Here is a 22,377-nt window from a genome sequence, read left to right on the forward strand (position 1 = left end):
GGCATCACAGGTAGATAGGGTTGTAAAGAAAGCTTCTGGCATTTTGGGCTTTATAAATCAAAGTACTGAGTACAGGAGGTGGATGTAATATTAAAGTTGTATAAGACATTGGTGAAGCCTAATTTGGACTGTTGTGTGCAGTTTTGGTCACCTACCTACAGGAAAGATGTCCAAAAAATTGAAAGAGTGCAGAGAAAATTTACAAGGATGTTGCTAAGACTTGAGGACCTGAGTTATAGGGAGAGGTTGAAAAGGTTAGAACATTACTCCCTAAAGCATCAAAGAACAAGGGGAGATTTGATAGCGGTATACAAATGACAAAGTACAAAGAACCATCACCCAGGGAGGTGGAGGGATGCTTACAGGACTGCACTGAGTCAGTGGACTGGACAGTATTCAGGATTCAACTTTGAGTCTGGAAGAATATGCCACAGTTGTCACTGACATCAGTAAAACCTGTGTGGATGAGTGTGTGCTTACGAGAACATGCTGTACATACTCAAAGGAAAAGCCATGGATGAACCAAGAAATTTGTAGTCTGCTGAGGGCTAATTTTAAGTCTGGTGATCCAGCACTGTACAAGAAGGCCAGGTACAACATATGGAAGGCTACCTCAAGAGCAAAGGAACAATTTCAATTGACTTTAGAGGCTGAGTCGGATGCATGTCAACTCTGGCAGGGTTTACAGGCCATTGCTTCCTACAAAGCAAAACCTAACATCATGAATGGTAGTGATGCTTCAGTCACAGATGAGCTCAATGTTTTTCATTTACATGTTGAAAAGGAGAATAAAACTGCAGCTATGAGGAACCCCTGTAGCATCTGGTGATCCTGTCATCTCTTTCTTGGAGGACAACGTCAAAATGTCTTTCAAGGGGATGAAATCTCCCAAGGAAACAGGTACCAATGGTGTACCTCATAAGGCTCTGAAAATCTGTGCCAACTAACTGGTGGTGGTGTTCAAAGACATTTTCAATCTCTCATTGCTACAGTTGGAAGTTCCTGCCTATTTAAAAAGGGAAACTATCATATCAGTGCCCAAGAAGGGCAAACAAGAGGAATTCTGCAGATGCTGGAAATTCAAGCAACACATATCAAAGTTGCTGGTGAACGCAGCAGGCCAGGCAGCATCTCTAGGAAGAGGTACAGTCGACGTTTCAGGCCGAGACCCTTCGTCAGGGTGAGTTACTGTACTGACTGTTGTCCAGTAACACTCACATCTACTGTGATGAAGTGTTTTGAGAAGTTAGTTATGGCTAGAATCAACTCCTGCCTAAGCAAGGACCTGGACCCACTACAATCTGCCTATCCCCACAGTAGGTCTATGGAAGGTGCAATCTTATTGGCTTTTCACCAGGCCTTGGGTCACTTGGACAATACTAATACTTAAATACTTACATTAGGCTGCCATTTATTGACTACTGCTCAATGTTTAACGCTATTATTCCTACAGTTCTGATCAAAAAGCTCCAATATATAGGCCTCTTTTAGTCTAAGAGATGGCTGAGGCAAACTAAGTAGCAACTTTGGAAAGCAAATTGGGTAAGCATTTGAAAGGACTATATATGGCCGGTTGAATTAAAAGCAGGATAACTGAACTGATTTGATGGCTCTTTCAGTCAGCATACACAAGTATGATAGCCATCTAGTCTCCTTCTCTGCAACATGATTCTTTAAATCTTTGGTTAGATGTGACATCAGGGAACACTCAGCTTTGGAAACTTTTCAGAACCACAGGTCTTAAGATACATATTCCTTCTGTTTATTATGTTAGCTCATATTCATTGTACTATATATCAAATCTTAAAACGTAATTTACTCTGACTCTTGCTCCAACAGCTCTATTTTCAAGTTATCCATTCTTGGATGATTGTTAGTAATAGTATGGGAAAGATTTATCTCTGTTCCTAGTTGCTTTAGGGAAGGTAGTTTTCTGGATGAGTGATAACAGTTCAAGTAGTAGAGATGGATCTTGCAATGCCATGAGATACAGGACTCCAGTATTTTGACAAAGAATCAGTGGTATAAAATATGAGCCAAGAGGGTGGAGGTAAGGTAATGACTGGGTACAGAACTGGAAGAGAAATTGTAGGATCCCTTGAAGATACAGTTTTCCTTCAAGCTGTCTGAACTTCTAGGCTAAAATTCTGACTTCATTTCTCCTTATTATTCATACCATGCTGGGACTGAGTATTCTGGATTCAAGTAAGTATAAGAATCGGGAGGACAACATACTCAGCATCTCCAAACAAACTGTATCAGTCATTCGAACAAAACCAAATAACATGTCTCATGTGAGATCTGACACATTTCCACCAGAGGGATAAATGTAGAAAGTTCATATCAAGTATGAAACTGAAGCCATTCAGATCTAAGACTGAAGTGGTTTGTTACCTGCATCCATTAGATGCTGTACGACTAACTGCATATTGAACAGTGTGACCGAGAGCTTAGCTTAAGGCTCCTCCTATCTGCAGCAGTGTCCAGAAAACATTTCTTCATAATTAGTCTTGATAGTTTATTCTTCTTCTGTTCCATTGAATTATAGAATACACCATTGGCTTCAAAGATATTTTTAGGTCATCATACTGAGAGAATTCAGTTCCTTATACATTTATTTCCCAGAAGTGAAGAATCAATGTTGCTCAAAGAAAACAAAATATATCCAATAACAGAGAAATAACTTTCTGCATCTTGCTCAGAGTTCATACCCACCTAGCCCTGACTTGTCACAAAATTCGGATCTGGTATACTGTCCACTCACCTGTACCTATTTTTCATTAATCTATGGAGCTCACTTCAAGAAATGTAATAATTTGTCTTGCTCATTTGTACAATCCACAACTATCGACTAATCAACAGAAATGGTTTTGGAACGAAGATTATTGTGGTGTTACACTTCTCAATTTGGCATAATTATTCTACTTCTAATGTAGTTATGTTAACCTCAGCAGTTCCTCCAGAATCACCATTGATCAGGAGTTTAACTGGAACATCACGTTGTATTTTGGTGAGATGGGAACTAGATACTTAGTAACTGATGACACACCACCTGGCTTCTCCATGGCTAACTACCTTCTTCAGGACATGAATCAGAAGGGTTATTGGATATTCTCACTCCTAAAAATATGGCAATCCTTCGATAATGGAGAAGATTCTGAGAAGCAGGATTTATAAGCATTTGGAGAGGTATAATCTGATTAGGGATAGTCAGCATGGCTTTGTAAAGGGTTGGTCATGCCTTACAAATCTGATTGAATTCTTTGAGGATGTAACAAAACACATTGATGAAGGAAGAGCAGTGGATGTAGTGTATATGGATTTCAGTAAGGCATTTGATAAGGTTCCCCGTGCCAGGCTCATTCAGAAAGTAATGAGGGATGGGATCCAAGGAGACCTTGCTTTGTGGATCCAGTATTGGCTTGACCATAGAAGGCAAAGAGTAGTTGTAGATGGTTCAGATCCTGCATGGAGGACAATGACCAGTGGTGTTCTGCAGGGATCTATTCTGGGACCTCTCCTCTTTGAGATTTTTATAAATGACCTGGATGAGGAAGTAGAAGGGTGGTTTAGTAAGTTTGCAGATGACACAAAAGTTGGTGGTGTTGTGGATAGTCTGAAGAGTTGTCAGAGGTTACACCAGGACATTGATAGGATGCAGAACTGGACTGAGAACTGGCACATGGAGTTCAACCCAGCTAAGCATAAGGTGGTTCATTTTGGTAGGTGAAATTTGAAGATAGAATATAACATTAATGATAAGACTATTGGTGGAGGATCAGTGAGATCTTGGGGTCTGTGCCCATAAGACACTCAAAGCTGCTGCGCAGGTTGACAGTGTTGTTAAAGAGGTGTATGCAAAGTAGGGCAAGACCAAAACATATGAGTTAAAGAGGCTATCTGCCCCGAACATCTATCACAAAAAGGATTAATATGCGAGTAAAAACGCGCTAACTTATCTTTGGACATATGTGCTCTATGAACCACTTTAAATTGAATTAGGGAATGTTTAGCACAAATAGAGGAAGTATTAACTAATTGTAAAATCTGCCCCCAATCATCCACAGAAATGGTAAGCCCCAATTCCTGTTCCCAATCTACCCTAATCTTATCAAATGGAGCTTTCCTAAGTTTCTAAGTTTCCTAACTTTTTGGAGAGATATTTTTAATATTATTTCTAAGGTATTAAATATAGATATCTCTCCTCACCCTATTACTGCTATTTTTGGACTACCTAAAATTTCTAGTAATCTTTCCCCTTCAGCCCGTAGAATGATTGCATTTCTTACTTTAATGGCGAAAAGATGTATTTTACAACATTGGAAAGAGCTTAATGCTCCAACTACCTTTTTTTGGTTTTCTCAGACGATTTTATGTTTGAATTTGGAGAAAATTAGAAGTAACCTTTATGATTCTTCATTTAAATTTGAACAGATTTGGGGACCTTTTATTCGATATTTTCATTTAATGTAATATTTACCCTTCTTGTTTTTTTTCACTGTTTTTAATGGAGGTCGGGATTGAGGACGTGATTTTAAGTTTAACTCTGTTTGGTTTCAAGTTAGCCCATTGCTTTGCTTTGCTTTTAGTTAGTTGCACGGTGGGTTTTTTTTTGGGGGGGGGGGTTTCTTTTTTTCCATTGATATATATAAAATTTAGTATACTATTATGTTATCTTGGTTTCTTATGTTTAAATTACATTGTTTGTAGTATTTTTTTTTGGTATTGATACCTTCTGGAATTTTATTATACTTTAACATTGTATTATTGTTTATATGGCTTACCTTTTTTGTATACTTATTCAATAAAAAGATTTAAAAAGAAAGAAAGAAAAAGGTGTATGGTGTATTGGCCTTCATCAATCATGGGATTGAGTTCAAGAGCTGTGAGGTAATGTTACAGCTATATAAGACTTTAGTTAGACCCCACTTGGAGTACTGTATTCAGTTCTGGTCACCTCATTACAGGAAGGGTATGGATGTTATAGAGAGAGCGTAGAAGAGATTTACAAGGATGTTGCCTAGATTGGAGTGCATGCCTTATGAGAATAGGTTAGTGAACTTTCCCTTTTCTCCTTGGAGCGATGGAGGATGAGAGCTGATGTGTGGATAACCAGAGGCTTTTTCCCAGGGCTGAAATGGCTAACACAAGGGGACATTGTTATAAGGTGCTTGGAAGTAGGTACAAGGGGGCTGTTAGAGGTAAGTGTTTGACACAGAGAGTGGTGGTGAAGGTGGTAGATGTGGATACAATTGGATATTTTAAGAGACTCTTGAATAAGTACATGGAGCTTAGAAAAATAGAGGGCTATAGGGAAGGGAAATTCTAGGCAGCTTCTAGAGTAGGTTACATACTCGGCACAACGTTATGTGTCGAAGGGCCTGTAATGTGCTGTAGGTTTTCTATCTGTCTATGTTTCCATGATAATCTTTAAAATTCACCCGTATTCAGGAAAAACAATTGACTTGAAAGGCTTCCCACTATGATCTTAATATTCAGACCCTTCAGAAAGGGTGTTCCGTGGTTACAATATGTGTAATCTACAAAATGCACTGCTGAATGTTGACAAGGATTGACATGGCCTTCCCAAAAAATACGATGACAAGGTTTTGCAAGTTCAAAGGGAATACGCCTGCGGCGGGCATGGTGGAACACTACAAAATGTAAATTCCACTCCAAATCACATTCCATGCTGACTTGGAAATTTTCTATCACTCTTCATTATTAACATGCAGTTGGATTCTGATCCCAAGGATTTTTCAAGAGTCAAGAAACTGTCATAAAAACTTGTTGCTTCATGATCATTTCACTAACTGCTCATAGAACAGAGGAAATGGAAATGGAAAATGACAAAGTATAATAGCTGAGAACAAAGAACAGAAAAAGATGCAGGCCAATGTGCTCAGCCCTTTTTATATCATAGATAAGAGACTTTCCATTTAAATTTGTAGATAAGAGTTAACCAGTCAAATAGCCCCCATTCAAATAATGCAATGTCAAAGAAGCTTCCAGAATGATACAAAGAACTACAGCTACTAGGCAGCACACTGAAAAGTTAGGTGTATAGAGGAAATTATATAAAATACAAGCAGACATGAGAAAGTTAAATTGAAAAGTAAATAATAATTATCAAGTTTAATCCAACAATCCTCCCTTTGATTCTAAATCACACATTTAGAATCATGACATCTTAAAATTCAGAGGCAGAAAAACTTGTGGTATCTACATTAAATATAAGATAATCATAAAATACCTTAATAGAATTAAAATCTAGCTTGCACAATTTACAGGTACTGTGCACAAGATAGGGATGTGAATGAATGTTCTTCATTTTCCTGATGAATGCATTTAGATTAGATTAGATTAGATTAGATTATGAGGACACGCAGTCCTTGTTTATTGTCATTTAGTAATGCATGCATTAAGAAATGATACAATGTTCCTCCAGTATGATATCACAGAAACACAAGACAGACCAAGACTAAAAAACTGACAAAACCACATAATTATAACATATAGTTACAACAGTGCAAATTAATACCATAATTTGATAAGGAACAGACCATGGGCATGGAAAAAAGAGTCTCAAAGTTTCAAAAGTCCCATCATCACACGCAGATGGTAGAAGGAAGAAAACTCTCCCTGCCATGAACCTCCAGCGCCGCAAACTTGCCAATGCAGCACCCTGGAAGCAGCTGACCACAGCCGACTCTTGGGTCTGTCCGAAAACTTCAAGCCTCTGACCAGCCCTCCGACACTGAACACCGAGCACCATCTCTGCCGAGCGTCTCAACCCTGGCCCCGGCCGCCAAGCACCAAGCAAAACCAAGGATTCAGGGCCTTTCCCTCCGGAGATTCTCGATTGCACAGTAGCAGTGGCAGTGAAGCGGGCATTTCAGAAGTTTCTCCAGATGTTCCTCTGTACTTCTCACATCTGTCTCCATCAAATCAGGTTTGCGTACGGCATCCTACTTGAAAAATACAGATATCATTTACCGGAGAGGGCGTGTGCATTTCCAACAACTCAAAGGATTTCAGCACCTTAGATAGCACCTCTTCCTAAGTATTATTTTTTTGCTGCACAAATACTGATAGGCTGCGATATCTATCATCTACAAAATGCAACACTCAGCTATGTTACCCTCCAAATGTGTGAAATTCTCTACCACAAAGCACTTGGATAGGAGGCATATTGGTACAGTACCACCTGAAGAATTTTCCCTTCTAAGGCACACATTGTACTCACTTGAAAAAAATATCACTGGTCAATGATCACTTCTGAGTACAAATCTCAGAACCAGTACTTTGGGATTACTTTCACCAGAGGGACTGCAGTGGTTCAAGAAGGCAACACATGACCATCTGCTCCGGGGCAATTTCAGATTGAAGATAATTAATTGAGTGTTAATTAATCAATTAATTAATATAGATAAGCAATAAAGTAAGTTGTTTACTGCATAAGCAGTTACCTGATCTGTCTGTGGAAAGCACTGTCTTTTCTGGAGATGAGTAAACTGAATAGGGGAAGGAGGAGAAGAGAATTTTTGAGGGATGACAGCACAGGGTTAAACCTGGAAGACACCTCCACTCCGCTCCATCAACTATGATGCAGGACCTTGGGTGCAAGTGAACCCAGGCATTTACAATCAGCAGCAAAAATTGGGCTGATAGGTCTGTGAACAAACAGTTCACAGACGGGCTGATCTTTGCAGATGACTTCCTGCACCAATTATTTTGAATAGAAATGACAAGGAATTATTTTAAATTATAAAACAATGTCATTTTGGGTGTCACTTTAATTCAAGTATAGTTCAGTACTTTTATTATGATATATGTGAGTATGATTTATTCAGAGCAGTGCATGAAGGTCAGTTACGAAGTAATTAAAGTGAGCATACTAAGAAACACAAATGGTGAATAGAATCGAAATTAGGGGGCTTGGTAACAATAAGTTCTTGGCTAATTTTCAATAGCTCCGAGCATAGTAAAAAAATACAAAATGTTTTCTATGGGGGTGCAATTAGGTAAAATAGATTTAATGTTCATTTACCCTCATATTACTGGAACCTTGGAAAAGTAAATCTTCAATTTTAATTTTCTTCTGGATAATGGCACCTGATTACTGATTCGACATCAACATCAAAGAATTCAAATTCATTATCAAAGTATGTAAGCAGTGTACAACCCTGAGATTCATCTTCTTCACACACAGACAGCAGTAAACCATGGCACCCGTTCAATGAAAAGGAACATTGACACCTATAGTGCAAAAAAACTAATCGTGCAAAAGCAACAAGAACATCAACTACCTCCTTGTGCAAAAAAAATTGTGCAAACAGCAATAGGAAAGAATGAGCAAAAGCACAGAAACTAAATACAATATTGAAGATTCCATATTCATTTCAGCTCAGTGCTCATTACCTGGAGGCCACCCTGATTCAAAGTCGCCCAAAATAACAACAGAAAAAGGAGCAAACAGGAACTACAGTCCAATTTACAAACCACAAACTCAAAACTTTGGTACCATCTTCCAAACAGATCGAAGGCGAGATAGACCATTTAAACATAGACACCTTCCCTCACTGCAGTCATTATCATGTTTGCATCATGATTATTAATTTCTACTCTTAATTTTTTGATTATTTTATATATATATATATATATATATATATATATATATATATATCAATTGTTATTACAACATTGAAAGCCCTCTTGGCCTACTAGATTTTTGACAGCTCTCTGAGAAATTCCACTCCTTAACTACATTTCCTTGCAACTCATTCTCATCACATTCCCACCAATTCCAAAAACTTTACCACCCACCTACACTGGGATAAGTTCACAACAGCTAATCAACCTTCCAGTCAGCACATCTAATGCAAAATGTGCAGACTTTTATAAATAAGACATGAGAAACCCAAAGTGTGTGTTTGTTTAAGAACTGCTACAGACTATCCCTCTGGAAATTTCTAGAAAACATTATTGTAACCCAGTGGTTAGTTAGTCTAATGACATCACCACAAAGGTGAGCTCTGTTTAGCTTTGCATGCTCAAGATAGTGCTATTGCAAGTAAAATATCTGGCTGAATTTTTTATGCTGAATGATTCCCACAGCAACTGAAATGCCAGGCCTGCAGTTCACCATTTGTATGATTGAGACTCATAGTCATAGCTCTGTCACAAATATAATCAGCAGGCTAACATTCACTCACATTTTAAAAGGTCATTTCTACACATGCCCGTTCAAACATGAAATCTTAATCTGGACTGAGTGCTTTCATCCATTAATCGACACAGAAACTAACTTCTGCACATGATTCAGAAATGTGTTGATGGAATGCCAGATCTTACAGAGTAACTGCATGGTCTCCATCCTTCTCTGCTGACTTGCAATAAATTTGATGCTTTTGGGAGGTGGGTTGCAAATCTTCTGTGGTTTCCATGATGTCCTAGAGTCATAGAAAGGTACAGCATGAAAATTGACCCATCTAGACTGTGCTGAGGCATTTAAACTGCCTACTCCCATCGACCTGCAGCATAGCTCTCTATACCCCTACTTTCTTTGTACCTATCCAAACGTCTCTTAAATGTTGAAACTGAGCTTGCATACACCACTTGCACTGGCAGCTCGTTCCATACTCTCACAACCCTCTGAGTGAAGAAGTTTCCCCTCATGTTCCCCTTAAACTTTTCACCTTTCATACTTAACCCATAACCTCTAGTTGTAGTCCCACCCAATCCCTTGTTTGGTAAGGCATTGAGTACCAATCGGGCATAAGTTTGCCAATAATGTATGATCATATTCCACTAACAAATTTACCTTTTTGTTTTTGTACAAAGCCTGTTTTTGGGCATTTGCATCATAAACATCTAGCACAAAAATGTTTTTCCCTAAATTGTTTTAACTCTTTTTGATGTATAGAGGGAATAGTTCCCTTTTCCCAATGGAACCAGTCTTTGTCTGCCACAATTTCTAGTCTTGTCATAATATCTGCAACTCTCTTGTCATGTCTATCTTCCCTTTCCCCATGCTTATGTTTCAACCTGAGACTTGCCATGATTGATCATGAGCTTCTTGGGCTCATCTTAACAATAAATCATCAGCAGCTTCATTATTTTAATGACTATTATTCCTCATTATCCTCACTGTCAGTGTAAAATTGATGTGGATTTAAAAAAAAAATTTCCTGAAGTCTATTGCAGAGCATATAGGCTTACGGACAAGGGATGTGTACATCTCCATCAAAGTGTCCACTGCCCATGCCTCCAGAACATTTTAGAAAACAGCACTCCAACCTAGAGAGCAGTTTGTAACTTGACTGAATTTTTTAAAAGAGAACAATGATAGTTGGCATAGACAGAAAGTCCTCTGTGTTCCTTGAAACTGCAATATTATGTGAAATGATAGTAAATGGATCCTTCTTCTAGATTGAGACAAAATTATCTTGTGGTTGGGGCTGGGGAGCAGGGCAGCAGAGATTTGAGAACTGGAGGGATGAAAGATGGAAGATATATATTGGTTTATTGTTGATTATTGTCACACGTATCAAGATACAGTGATCCAACCATGTTGATGTCGCGGCCAAGAAAGTTCACCAAAACCCCTTACTCCTTCAGGAAGCTAAAAAGATTTGGTCCATTGACCCTTACCAATTTTTTTCAAGGCACCCAGAAAGCACTTTGTCTAGATGGCAGCTGCTTTGCACGTGACTGTAAGGAACTGCAGAGAGTCATGGACACAGTTCAGCACATCATAGGAGTCATCCTTCCCTCTATGAACTCTGTTTTACTGTAGGCTCAGTAAAACAGCCAGCATAATCGAAGACCCCACCCAGCCTGGACATTCTCTGCTCAGGTAGAAAATACAAAAGTATGGAAGCAGGTACCACCAGGCTCCAGGACAGTTTCTATCCTTCTGTTATCAGACTCTTGAACAGCTCTTGTCCGATAAGATGGGCTCCTGGCCTCATAATCAACTTTGTTATCTTGCAATTTATAGTTTACCTGCACTCTACATATCCAGTAACTTTTACACTATATTCTGTGTTGTTATTCTAGCTTACTACATTGGCTAATGGTTTGATCTGCATAAACAGCATGCAAGAAAAGCTTTTCACTCTGACTTGATACACATGGCAGTATTAACCAATAACAATACCAAGACATTGATTTGCATGCCGTCAATACAGATTATTTCATGACATAAGTACATAAAAATATCAGCAGAATGCAGAATAAAGTGAAAGTATTACAGAGAAAATGTCTTGCAGGAAGATGACAAGGTTCAGGGGCCATAATGAGGTAGGTTGTGAGGGTTTCTGTCCCGTACTTCACTTGGAACTCTGAAAAGTGACAAAGAACCTGACCAGCTAGTGAACTATGATTTAATAATAAAAGTCACTAACAGATTGCAATTTGATAATGAAACAGTGATGTATGTAAAGATATTAAGAAGGACTACCTGTAAAACCTCTCCTACCCACCTTTTGCTTCATTTCTGTTTCCATCTCTTTAGTGTTAAAATGTAAGTATGTACAAATGCAAATGCCTTATCTGAGACTGGTAAATACAAAGCAAATCTTCTGTTCGCTGGTAAGTCATGCGGTTGGGAGCATCATGTTTCTACCAGTGTGCTCCTGAGCAGTCTCCTCAGGAGAGTCAAGGCCCTGTACACGGCAAAGCTTTCTGGGTCCTAACTGCCTACCCCATGCTGGAATGTTGTTATCCAGTAACTACAGAGATACTTTTGTATTATAATAATCAATTAATGTTGCTAATTTTATTACAGCTGGTATAATTGCAATACAGCACCATTATCTGCTGACATTAGACGAGTTAATATCTATAAATTTAAACTTTTTCATTGGCTCCTGGTACTTAAAGAGTGATTTTTCCTTCTGTTTGCTTAATTGATTCCTTGCTCAAATAGGATCCTCATTGAAACCATCTAACTATCAATATGGATGTATTAGTATATCATATATAATTCTCCTTAAGGTGTTTCATAGTTATTAGAGACTCTGAGTCCTGCTCAGCATCCGTCATTGGTTTAATGAAATTAGTAAATGTGCAATAATCGGCAGTGTGTGTGGCCTCACCCTGAGGCTTTGCAGAAAACCATGCTTTTGGCCCATTCCCTCACTTGCTCTAAGCCTATGATAAAGGCTCAAAAATGAATATTATTGATTAGGATATATCAGAATATGAGCAGATATGTACCTTTAATTGTTTGCTTGCATTCTGGTCAGAAAAACTTGTAAATGCCAGCAAGTATGGGAATGTCAGCAAACAGTCCACCAAGTGACACATTCCAACTACCTGAATGGCAACAATTTGAGAAAATGAGGATACAGCAGTTGTAAAAGAAACCATAACACTTTATCATTTCACCAAGATATTAGTATTATTAAACTAAAGCTATAATAAATGAATTGTTCAACTAATTGCATTAAAAATGCATATTAACTATATTAAATAAATAGTAATACCGTAATAGTTTATATTATTTATGAAGAAGTTTTCATAAATTTCCTATATTATGGATGATAATAAATAATGGATCTTTCATTAAGTGATGAGCTTTTGCAAATATAAAATAAACTACGTAATGCTTAAGTAATCTACTATACACGTTTAGCATTTGAGCTAGGATAAAGTCATTTAATTCAAAATACAAACGTACTTCAGTGTAGTAGAAATGTAACTGCAAACACAAAAGAATAGTTTTACTATGAAACACCTTAAGGAGAATTATAGATGATATACTAATACATCCATATTGATACTTAGATGGTTTCAATGAGGATTCTATCTGAGCAAGGAATCAATTAAGCAACAGAAGGAAAAATCACTCTTTAAGTATCAGGAGCCAATGAAAGAGCTTAACTTAATAGATATTAACTCATCTAAAGTCAGCAGATAATGGTGCTGCGTGATTGCAATTTTACCAGCTGTAATGAAATTAGCAACATTAATTGATTATTATAATACACAAATATCTCTATAGTTACTGGATCAGCAGAAATTACAGGCCAATTTTCCAGACCTAGTCTAGTACCACCCACTGGGAGTAGATTGGAGGTCACACTTGATGTGCATTTTGATAGGGAGTTATGATCATTTCTATGCCGTATGTCTATTCCACACACGGTCCCAAGTGTAGAAGTTCAGTGAGCGGACTATGTCAGTGGGATTTCCAGCAAGCATTCAGTTCTTTAAAGGCTGCTGCATTCAAATAAGGGGCATCTCCATGGGAAAGTTGTTCTAGTCAACAGAGCAAAGATCAACTTTCTTTAGTCTACTGTGCTGTATGTCTTTTATGAGAATGTCAAAGAATGAATGTTGCGAAATTTTGAATACATTCAGCCCTGTGGAAGATTGATAGAAGTGTACTGGCCAGAAGTTATGTTTTTGTAGTAACATCACATGTAAAAATGCAGATAAACGGTCGACTTTTCAGGATGAAAGGCCTTGGCCCAAAACATTGACTGTTTATTGCTTCCGATAGATACTGAGTTCTTCTAACATTTTGCATTTGCTTCTCTGCATTTTAGTATTCGCAGAACTCCTTGTGCTAATGTAATGGAAGTTTTTTTTTCATATGTCAAATTGCTCCAGTTAATTAATGCCAAATATAAGGCTGTCTGGTAATCTTGAGCTTGCTCACACATCCATATGCATGAACACTGCTGCAGAAAGCATTTGTTGCTGGGGGACAAGTGTGAGCTCTTGTTTGCCTGCATTCTATTAAGAAAAACTTGTAAATGCCACCAAGTATGGGAAACAAAAGGCCAACAAAAGATGCCAGCAAAATAAAAGTAGAAAATGTTGTAGATATTCAGCGGGTAAGGCCACATCTGTGGGATGAGGATTATTGTTCTTCAGTTCAAGGCTCTCCATTTTCTTCCCACAGGCATGGTCCGACCTGCTAAGTGTTTTCAGAATTTTCTATTTATAGTTTCCACTTCCAGCTTCTGAAGAAGGATCTTGGCCTGAAACGTTGATTGTTTATTCTTTTCCATAGATGCTGCCTGACCTGTTGAGTTCCTCCTGCATTTTGTGTGTGTTGCTTTGGGCTTCCAGCATTGGCAGGATTTCCCTTGTTTATTTTTTTCTGATTTTCAAAACCTACTTGAAAACTGTACATTTATAGGCTCACACAAGGTTAGTTGACACTGCTTTCAATATGTGGGTTGGAATATCTCTGCTTTTTTTTTTGTAGTGTACTGATCATTTCTTAAAGGAGAAATCCACTTCTCATTGGCAGTAATAGTGGAGCAGAGAAAAGATTTTGATTATTGACCATGAAACTTAAGGGAAGATGAGAAGATGGGAAAGACAGAAGATATAGTAGCATAAGTGACATTCTGAAGGTGTAAACAAAACAAATGTTTGCTCAGTGGCCATTTATGCAAGTGCTGAATTCATACTCGGAGATTATTGTTCTTTCTCTAATCAGATAGAACAATATATTTTCCTGCCATAATTTGAATCTTTAAAAAGACATTATCAGCAGCGCTTCATACTTTACATAGTTTCATTGCTACTGAGGTGAGCATTCGGTCCATGATGATGGACGAGAAAAGTTTGTTTATCTCAACTGATGTCTTTATTGCAACAAGCACAAAGATAGACTGGGTGATATAACCCGGGGTGGGGGGGAACCCAATCAGTCACATACAGATGGAGGGGGGTGCAGTAGTGATTATTACGCACCCCAGTTACAGTCAGGATGACCCACAAACACACATGTGAATATTTGTACAACCGAAGCTAAAGTTTAACAATAAATGAACTTGCACATCTCACCATAATCCCATGAAAGCATTTTAAAACAAGAACAATAAATAGCACTGGACACTAGGAATGCGGGGGCGGGCTGGCAGTGGTGCCCGTGGGAACGCCACACTGCCCCCACCTGAGGGGTCAGCTGTCCTCACCAATTCCAAAGTCCAAAGGTCCAGCGGTGGTCAACGTCGCATCCTGGGGCGATGTGTGGTGTCTGTAGCCAACTAGCCAACTAAGCCCACCCCCTCCGTGGAGGCCTTGATTGAGTTTGGCAAGAGGCAGGGCACCCTGGATAACCCTTCCTCCTTTCACCTCACTGGTTCCTTTCTTCAGCCTTGCAGCATCAGCAGTGGCCATTCGGTCGCAGTGCAACACGACTGCCTTCCACTGCTCAGGCAACTGCACCGCACCCAGGATACCACATCAGAGATGCAATTAAGCACCTCTCCCAGTCCCTTTCAAGCTTCCAAGCTTTGGGGATAGTCCATTAATCTTTTTTTTTAGATTATGAGAACACTCAGTCCTCTTTTATTGTCATTTAGAAATGCATACATGCATTAAAGAAATGATACAATGTTTCTCCGGAGTGGTAGCACAGAAAACAGGACAAACCAAAGACTAATGCTGACAGAACCACATAATTATAACATATAGTTACAGCAGTGCAAAGCAATATCATAACTTGATGAAGAACAAACCATGGGCACGGTAAAAAAAAGTCTCAAAGTCCCCAAGTCGATTGACTCCTGAGTCCCCGATAGCGGCGGCAAAAGGGAGAAACTCCCTGCCATTAACCTCCAGGCGCCGACAACTGCCGATGCATTGGAAGCAGCTGACCACAGCCAACACTGAGTCCGTCCATCCGAAAACTTCGAGCCTCCGACTAGCCCCTCCGATACAGCCTCCGGAGTGCCATTCTCTGCTGAGTACCTTCGACCTAGCCCCGGCCGCTGAAACAAGCAAAGCCAAGTATTCGGGGCCTTCTGCTCCAGAGATTCCAGTCACCACACAGTAGCAGCGGCAGCGAAGTGGGCATTTCAGAAGTTCTCTAGATGTTCCTCCGTACTCCCACATCCGTCTCCATCAAATCAGAATTGTGCACAGTCCCCTCCCTGACAGATTACAGATATCATTCACCGGAGAGGCCGTGCACGCTGTCGTCTGGGTGGGACAGTGGCCCAAACTGGAGCCCCCACCAGGTACTACTGCACTGGCACCATGGACTGGTATCTTGGCTCCTTCTGGGACATACAAGTGTTGCAGCAGTGCGTGAACATGTCCTGCCTGTACCCAGGCCAGTAGAAGCATTGACTCAGCTTGCTCAATGTCTTTGCAAACACAAAAAGGCCGGCCCCCACCAGCCCGTGCATCAACCACAGCACTGTGGCATGGAGCCCCTCAGGGGACCACCAAGCGCAGGAGATGACCGCCGCCATCGGAAAGCTGCCACCGCCAGAAAAGTAGCCTATCGCACACCTCCAGTGTGCCCCACTGGGAGTATAAGGCTTTGGTCTCTGGATCGAGGTAGGAGACCTCAGCCCACTCTGGCCACTGTCCCACACTTACCCATCCCCTCACCTGGGGCAGCCCAGAATCGCTCACCTGCTTGCTGTACAGCTGCTGGTCAATGGTGGCGAGGTCTCTCTCATCGCTAGCTGCAACCACTGCTGCTTGCCCCCGCTTCTGCTGTGTTACATCGAGCCGCTGAGGGGTGCTGTGCCCTGTGGCGGTCCGCTGTGAGACTGGTGAGGGTTGTTGCTGCCCCTGCTGGGTCCGCTTTCTGGAGCCGCCCTGCCGGAAAGCCACGGCTTCAGTGTTACCCCCGGCACATCCACACGGGTCTCCAAGTGGGATTGCTGGTCCAGGCCAATGATGCAGGAGTCCTGAATGTCGGCTAGCCACACCTCGTGCTCCACTGTGTTTCCCCCACTGCGATGTGCAGCCTCCTCTTCTCTCGCATCACTGCTCTGTCGCTGGTGACCATAGCTAGCTGGACTGCCATCGTTGTCCACCCAGGCGAGGATGGCTTGTCTGTGTTGGGGAGAACACAGGGATGGATGATAGTGATGTTTGACCCCGTATCCACCAACCCATGGCATCCCTCCACCACACAGTCCATGTATAAGCCTTACTCTTCACCTGGATGGCCCACCCAGAGAGGTGACAACGTTTAGGGATCCTGCTGGAGGTTTCGGGCTGTGCTGCCCGCTCCATGTTTCACGATGGCTGTGCTGGGCCATAGCGTGGTACCAGGGCAGTCCCGGGTCACAAGGCCTGCCTCGCCACACCGGAAGCAGAGACTGATTCATGGCACATGGAGGGCGGCTGGGTCCTGTTCGGATCTGTCTCATAAGCTCCTCCTTGTTAGTTTCCTCCTCCGCCTAGGTGACATGAGCCTGGTCCTGCGGCGTTTAGGGTGACGCTGGAATGCCTTGGCGGTCTAGAATTGTCTCTGCCCTCTCCACCTCGGCCAGCGATGATGGTTTTGTCAGGTGAACACCTGCCAAAGGCACTCTGGCGTCAGTGCCTCTACAAAGGCACGGAGCACAAACTCTTCCTGGGCTATGGGAGGGAACTGGGACATCTACCAGGCCTTCTCCCCACAGCACCACCTCCTGCCCAGTCCTTCCCTCATTCCTTCCTCCAATGTCTCTCCCCAAAATGCTGCTCCAGCATCATTAAGAGGGCCTGTAGTCACATAGCTCAGCCAGCGTTAGGTCACGGAGAGCCAGCAGAGTACCCCCTTCCAGTGCCAGGACAAGATGCACTGCCATATCAGAGAGGCTCCACCTATTGTGCCATGCGGCAAGTTCGACTTGTGCCAGGTAAAGCTCCAGGTGTCTGGCACCATTGTATCTGGGGAGCTCAGGGCGGACCTTGTGGTGTTAATCGCTGAGGCCTGTTGGTCCTCCTCTTGTTCCGTGGTGTTGGGGGTGCCTGCCATGTTGCCCATCCTACCATAGCTGTGGAGTCTTGGGTTCCCTGGTGTGGGCCATGAGGGAGGTGGGTGATATGCTCTGCCATGTTTCCCGGGTTGGGGAAACTGGGTACGCTCACCACTTTGGGGTTCCCTGGAAAGGCACAATGCTGGGTTTCCAGGTGCTCCCTCTGGTTTGGCGTCCCATCTTCGGGAGCCCAGCCCAGGGTTGCAGTGAAGGCATACTGCTCGGTCCCTCGACTTCTTCCCCAGGTTTTAAGGTGCTCCATCTGATATCATAGCTCCTCAATCTCGCCATTAATTTCTAATCCCACTCCTGCCACCAATGTGGCGAGCTTTTGTTCCAAGATGAGAGACGTGTTTATCTGAAATGATGCTTTTATTGTGACAATCACAAAAACAGACCGGGTGTTATGACCTGGGGAGAGAACCCATTCTGTCACACACAGACAGGGGAGGTGATTATTACTCACCCCAGTTACAGTCAATGTGACCCACAAAAAAAATTTGTGAATAACTGTATAACCCAGACAAAAATGTAACAATAAATGAACTTCCCAGTATAATCCCACAAAAGCATTTAAAACAAGAACAATAAATAGCACTGGCCACTAGGAATGCTGGGGCATGCTGAACACCACTGCACCTTCCGCGACCCCCCCCCCACCCCCTGGAGCGCCACACAACCTTTCCCTTTGATAGTGTGTTGTAATTAACATGCAAAATTGTCACTGGTGTTGGATTTCTACACATCAACTCTATACATTCAACATAAAAATTTATTAATCAATTATGTAATTATGTAATATTTCAATTATAACATCGATAAGATTATTCCCTTGCACTCTAATTGTTGTGAAATACAATCTAAAGTTTTAACACATTTGCCTAACATGAAAGAAAATCTGGAATGTTATGAACACTTTATCTTTCATAGCAATTAATATTTCATATTATTTAATTGTGTATTATGAGGACACAAATGTTATTTACCTAATCTGCTCCCATATTGAATAAAATTAGCAAATTTGACAGATGGACTACTGTATGTGTAATAAATTTGAAAGTGGCTGCTAAAAGAACAATATATTGGAAACAAATAATACTGGTGCGTTGATATAAAGGTTTTATACACTTCAGCCTTTTCCATCCTTTAGTAAGATCATGGCTGATAGGAAAACACATGACTATTTTTCTGCCTCATCTACTTGAAAGCCAAAAGAAAATTTCCGGTGCTGGAAATCTAAGATAAAAAAAATGTATTTTGAATGTTTAGTAGGTTGGGCATCATCTGTATAGAGAAAAACAGAAGATACTGATTCAGGTCGATAACATTTCTTCAGATGTTCCGGTGAAAGGCCATCAATGTGAAATATTAACCAATGAGGCTTGATCTCCTTTGAATTCACCAGAGTAAGGCTTTAATATATTCAATTTATAGTCTTCTGTGGGAGAGAAATTCTATGAAATCAAACACATTAACGAATGAAATGTCTCTTCAGTTCTAAATGGCAATTTCTTATCCTAAAACTGTAACTCTTGTTCCAGACTGCTCAGCCCTTTTCCCAGCATTGACCCCGTTCAATCATCCTCAGGAGTTTACCGGCTTCAACTATTCACTTCTCATATTTCTAATTTTAAGGGAGTTTAGGTCTATTCTATCAATTTTATTTCCATTTGAGAATTACTTCATCAAGTTAATCATATTCAGAATTTTACTAACTTATTATGAGCTGCTGACCCTGAAAATATGAATGATCTTTCTTAATGTGGAACCACCATTACCCAATATTTACTCACAAACAAGCCTGATACTCAATTACAAGCTCCTGTGAGATAACTTGCCGTTAAACCTGTAAAATATGACAACAAACTATGTTTGGATCATAGAAAAAAAATAATGAAAACATTATTGATTGTTAAGAATAAAAGAAAACAAAAATAAAACAGAACATTTAAGAATAGGTGTTAAACTAAAAATAGTAATGACATTTAATAAATTCAAAATAAATAATTTCCTAATGCTTACCTTCCTCTCCATTCAACTGGAAGCAAGCACCATTCCTGAACCAGATTTAACCCAGTTTTAAGTTTTCAGGTGAAATCACTGATTATAAATGCTGAGGTATTGCAACGTTTTGCCAGTGTTATCCATTTGGAGTCCAACATTGTTGTGTGCACCAGAAAATGCTTTCAAAGAAAGAGAAATAGGCAGGAGGAGAAGATGGTGGCGCGCCGCGCGTGCGCAGCCTTCTGGTGAAAAATGATATCGTATCTGTTAGATGGGGGCCATGGACAATTCTGATTTGATGGAGAATGGATGTGAAAGCACAGAGGAACATCTGGAGAAATTTCTGAAACGCTCATTCGTTGCTGTCGTTACTGCGTGGTCGGGAATCTTTCGGAGGGTAGGCCTCAAAATCCCCGGCCTTGCCTGCTTTTGGCAACCGAGAAGGAGGTCAAATTGTTTGAACAGAGATGGCGCTCAGTACTCAGTGTCGGAGAGCTGATCAGAGCTCAAAGTTTTCGGATGACTCAGAGTCAGATTGTGGTCAGCATGGCAGGGAGAGTTTTTCTTCCTTCTCCCGTCTGCGTGAGATGTGGGACATTTGAGAGACTTTGAACTTTACCGTGCTCATGGACTTCTTCATTAAGTATTGTTGCACTGTTGTAACTATATGTTATAATTATGTGGTCTTGTCAGTTTTTTCAGTCTTGGTCTGTCCTGTGTTTTGTGATATCACACCGGAGGAAATATTGTATCATTTCTTAATGCATGTATTACTAAATGACAATAAAAGAGGACTACGTCTCTTCATAAACTAAAAAAAGTACATTTGGGACTTTTACTTATGCTGGAATCTGGAGCTTGATGGAATTTACACAGATGATTGCCACTCCTTTCATATAGAAGTATTTGTATTCCCTTGGAGAACCCAGTCCACACTAGTGTAAGCATCATAATATCAACTGATATAGGTCAAGTGTATACTTTACTTGGTGTGGACTACAAAACTGCAGAAAGTATTTGAAGTGCATATTTGTCAATGCCTGGTGCAGTTCGGCAAAACTTTCTTACTCTTCTACTTACCGCAACACGTATCTGCCTTGCTCTACCTCTGAGTTTCATTTCTTGGAATGTGGAAGTTTTGGAGAGGGTGCAGAAAAGATTGGCCTGGGTGGTGCCTATTATGAGGAGAGGTTGAACAAACCTGCATTGTTTTATTTTCTGTAATGCCAGAAACTGAGGGGTGACCTGATGGAGATTTATTAGACTATGAGAGGCATAGATAGAGTATACAGCCAGGCTCTCTTTTCTCATTGTCTAATATTAGAGGCCATCTAGGGGATAAGCTCAAAGGATATGTGCAGGGCAAGGTTTCTTTTTTTAAACAGAGATTGGCGGATGTCTGGAAAGCACTGCCAGGGATGGTAATATTCCAAATTCGATGGAGATGGTTAGACAGGCACATGGATGTACAGGAAAAGAAAGGAAAAGGACACTGTATAAGCAGAAGGGATTAGAATCAGAATCAGGTTTATAATCACTGACATACTATATGTTGTGAAATTTGAGGTTTTGTTGGCAGCAGTATAGTGCGAGACCTAAAATTAATGTAAGTTACAAAAATAAATGGTAGTGCAAAAGACAATCAATAAGGTAGTGTCCATAGGCTTGTGGACCATACAGAAATTTGATGGTTGAGGGGAAGAAGCCGTTCTTAAAATGTTGGTATCAGATCTTCAGATCCCGGTAGTAGGAAGGTGAAGAGGCCATGTTCCAGATAGTGAGGGTCTTTAATAACGGATGCTGCCTCTTGAAGATGTCTTCAGTGGTGAGGAGGGTTCTGTTTGTGATGGAGCTGGCTGAGTCTACAGCCCTGTGTTGTCTCTTGTGATTCTTGTATTGGAGGCTCCATACCAGGCCATGATGCAACCAGTCAGAATGCTCTCCACTGTGTATCAGTCAACATTTGATTTAATTATTGACTTGATTAGTTTGCAAAGCATCACTGGGCAAAGGACCTGGTCCTGTGCTGTGCTGTTCCATGTTCTATTTCTGAGCTTTGAGTGTAAGATTATCCAAATTTCTCTCAAAATAATTATTTGTAATTCCCCTCACATACAAAATATTCTACTCTGTTTAAATTAAATTTAGCCATCTCACATTTTTACCCACAATACATCCCACATCACCTTCCTTTATTCTGAACATCATGGGAGATCACTCAGCCCACCAAATCTTCCTCAGAGACAAATCTCATGGCCCTTTACTTTTACCAGTAATCTTTCCTCCCATTCATATCATCTCCAACCATCTTCTATCACTCACCCCCACACTATATAGAGTGCGCGGCCAATTAACTATTCGACTCACACAGTCTTTGTTGTAGGAGGAACTGGATTACCAGAAAAAAACCCATGCTGTGACAGGGAAGATGTGTGAGTCCCCACCGACACCAGACATCAGGACTGAACACAGATGACTGGAGTCAGTAGGAAGCAGCTCAGCTGGCAGAACCAGTATGCCCCCAACTCAGTTATCAATATCTAGAGTCCCATGGCAAATTCTTCATGGTTCACTTTATTACTTAGATTTATACCATCAATAACTGAAGATAGATTATACTGCATCCCTCATAAATGTC

General features: G+C 40.7%; 1 long non-coding RNA gene across 2 annotated transcripts in view; it reads left to right on the forward strand.

Moving 5' to 3' along the window:
• LOC134344900 (uncharacterized) overlaps window positions 1-22,377 on the forward strand; it is a 301,299-nt gene that overhangs the window by 162 nt on the left and 278,760 nt on the right. The gene's annotated exons all lie outside the window — the stretch shown is intronic.

Source organism: Mobula hypostoma, chromosome 4, assembly GCF_963921235.1.
Source record: "Mobula hypostoma chromosome 4, sMobHyp1.1, whole genome shotgun sequence".
Classification (NCBI taxonomy): domain Eukaryota; kingdom Metazoa; phylum Chordata; class Chondrichthyes; order Myliobatiformes; family Myliobatidae; genus Mobula; species Mobula hypostoma.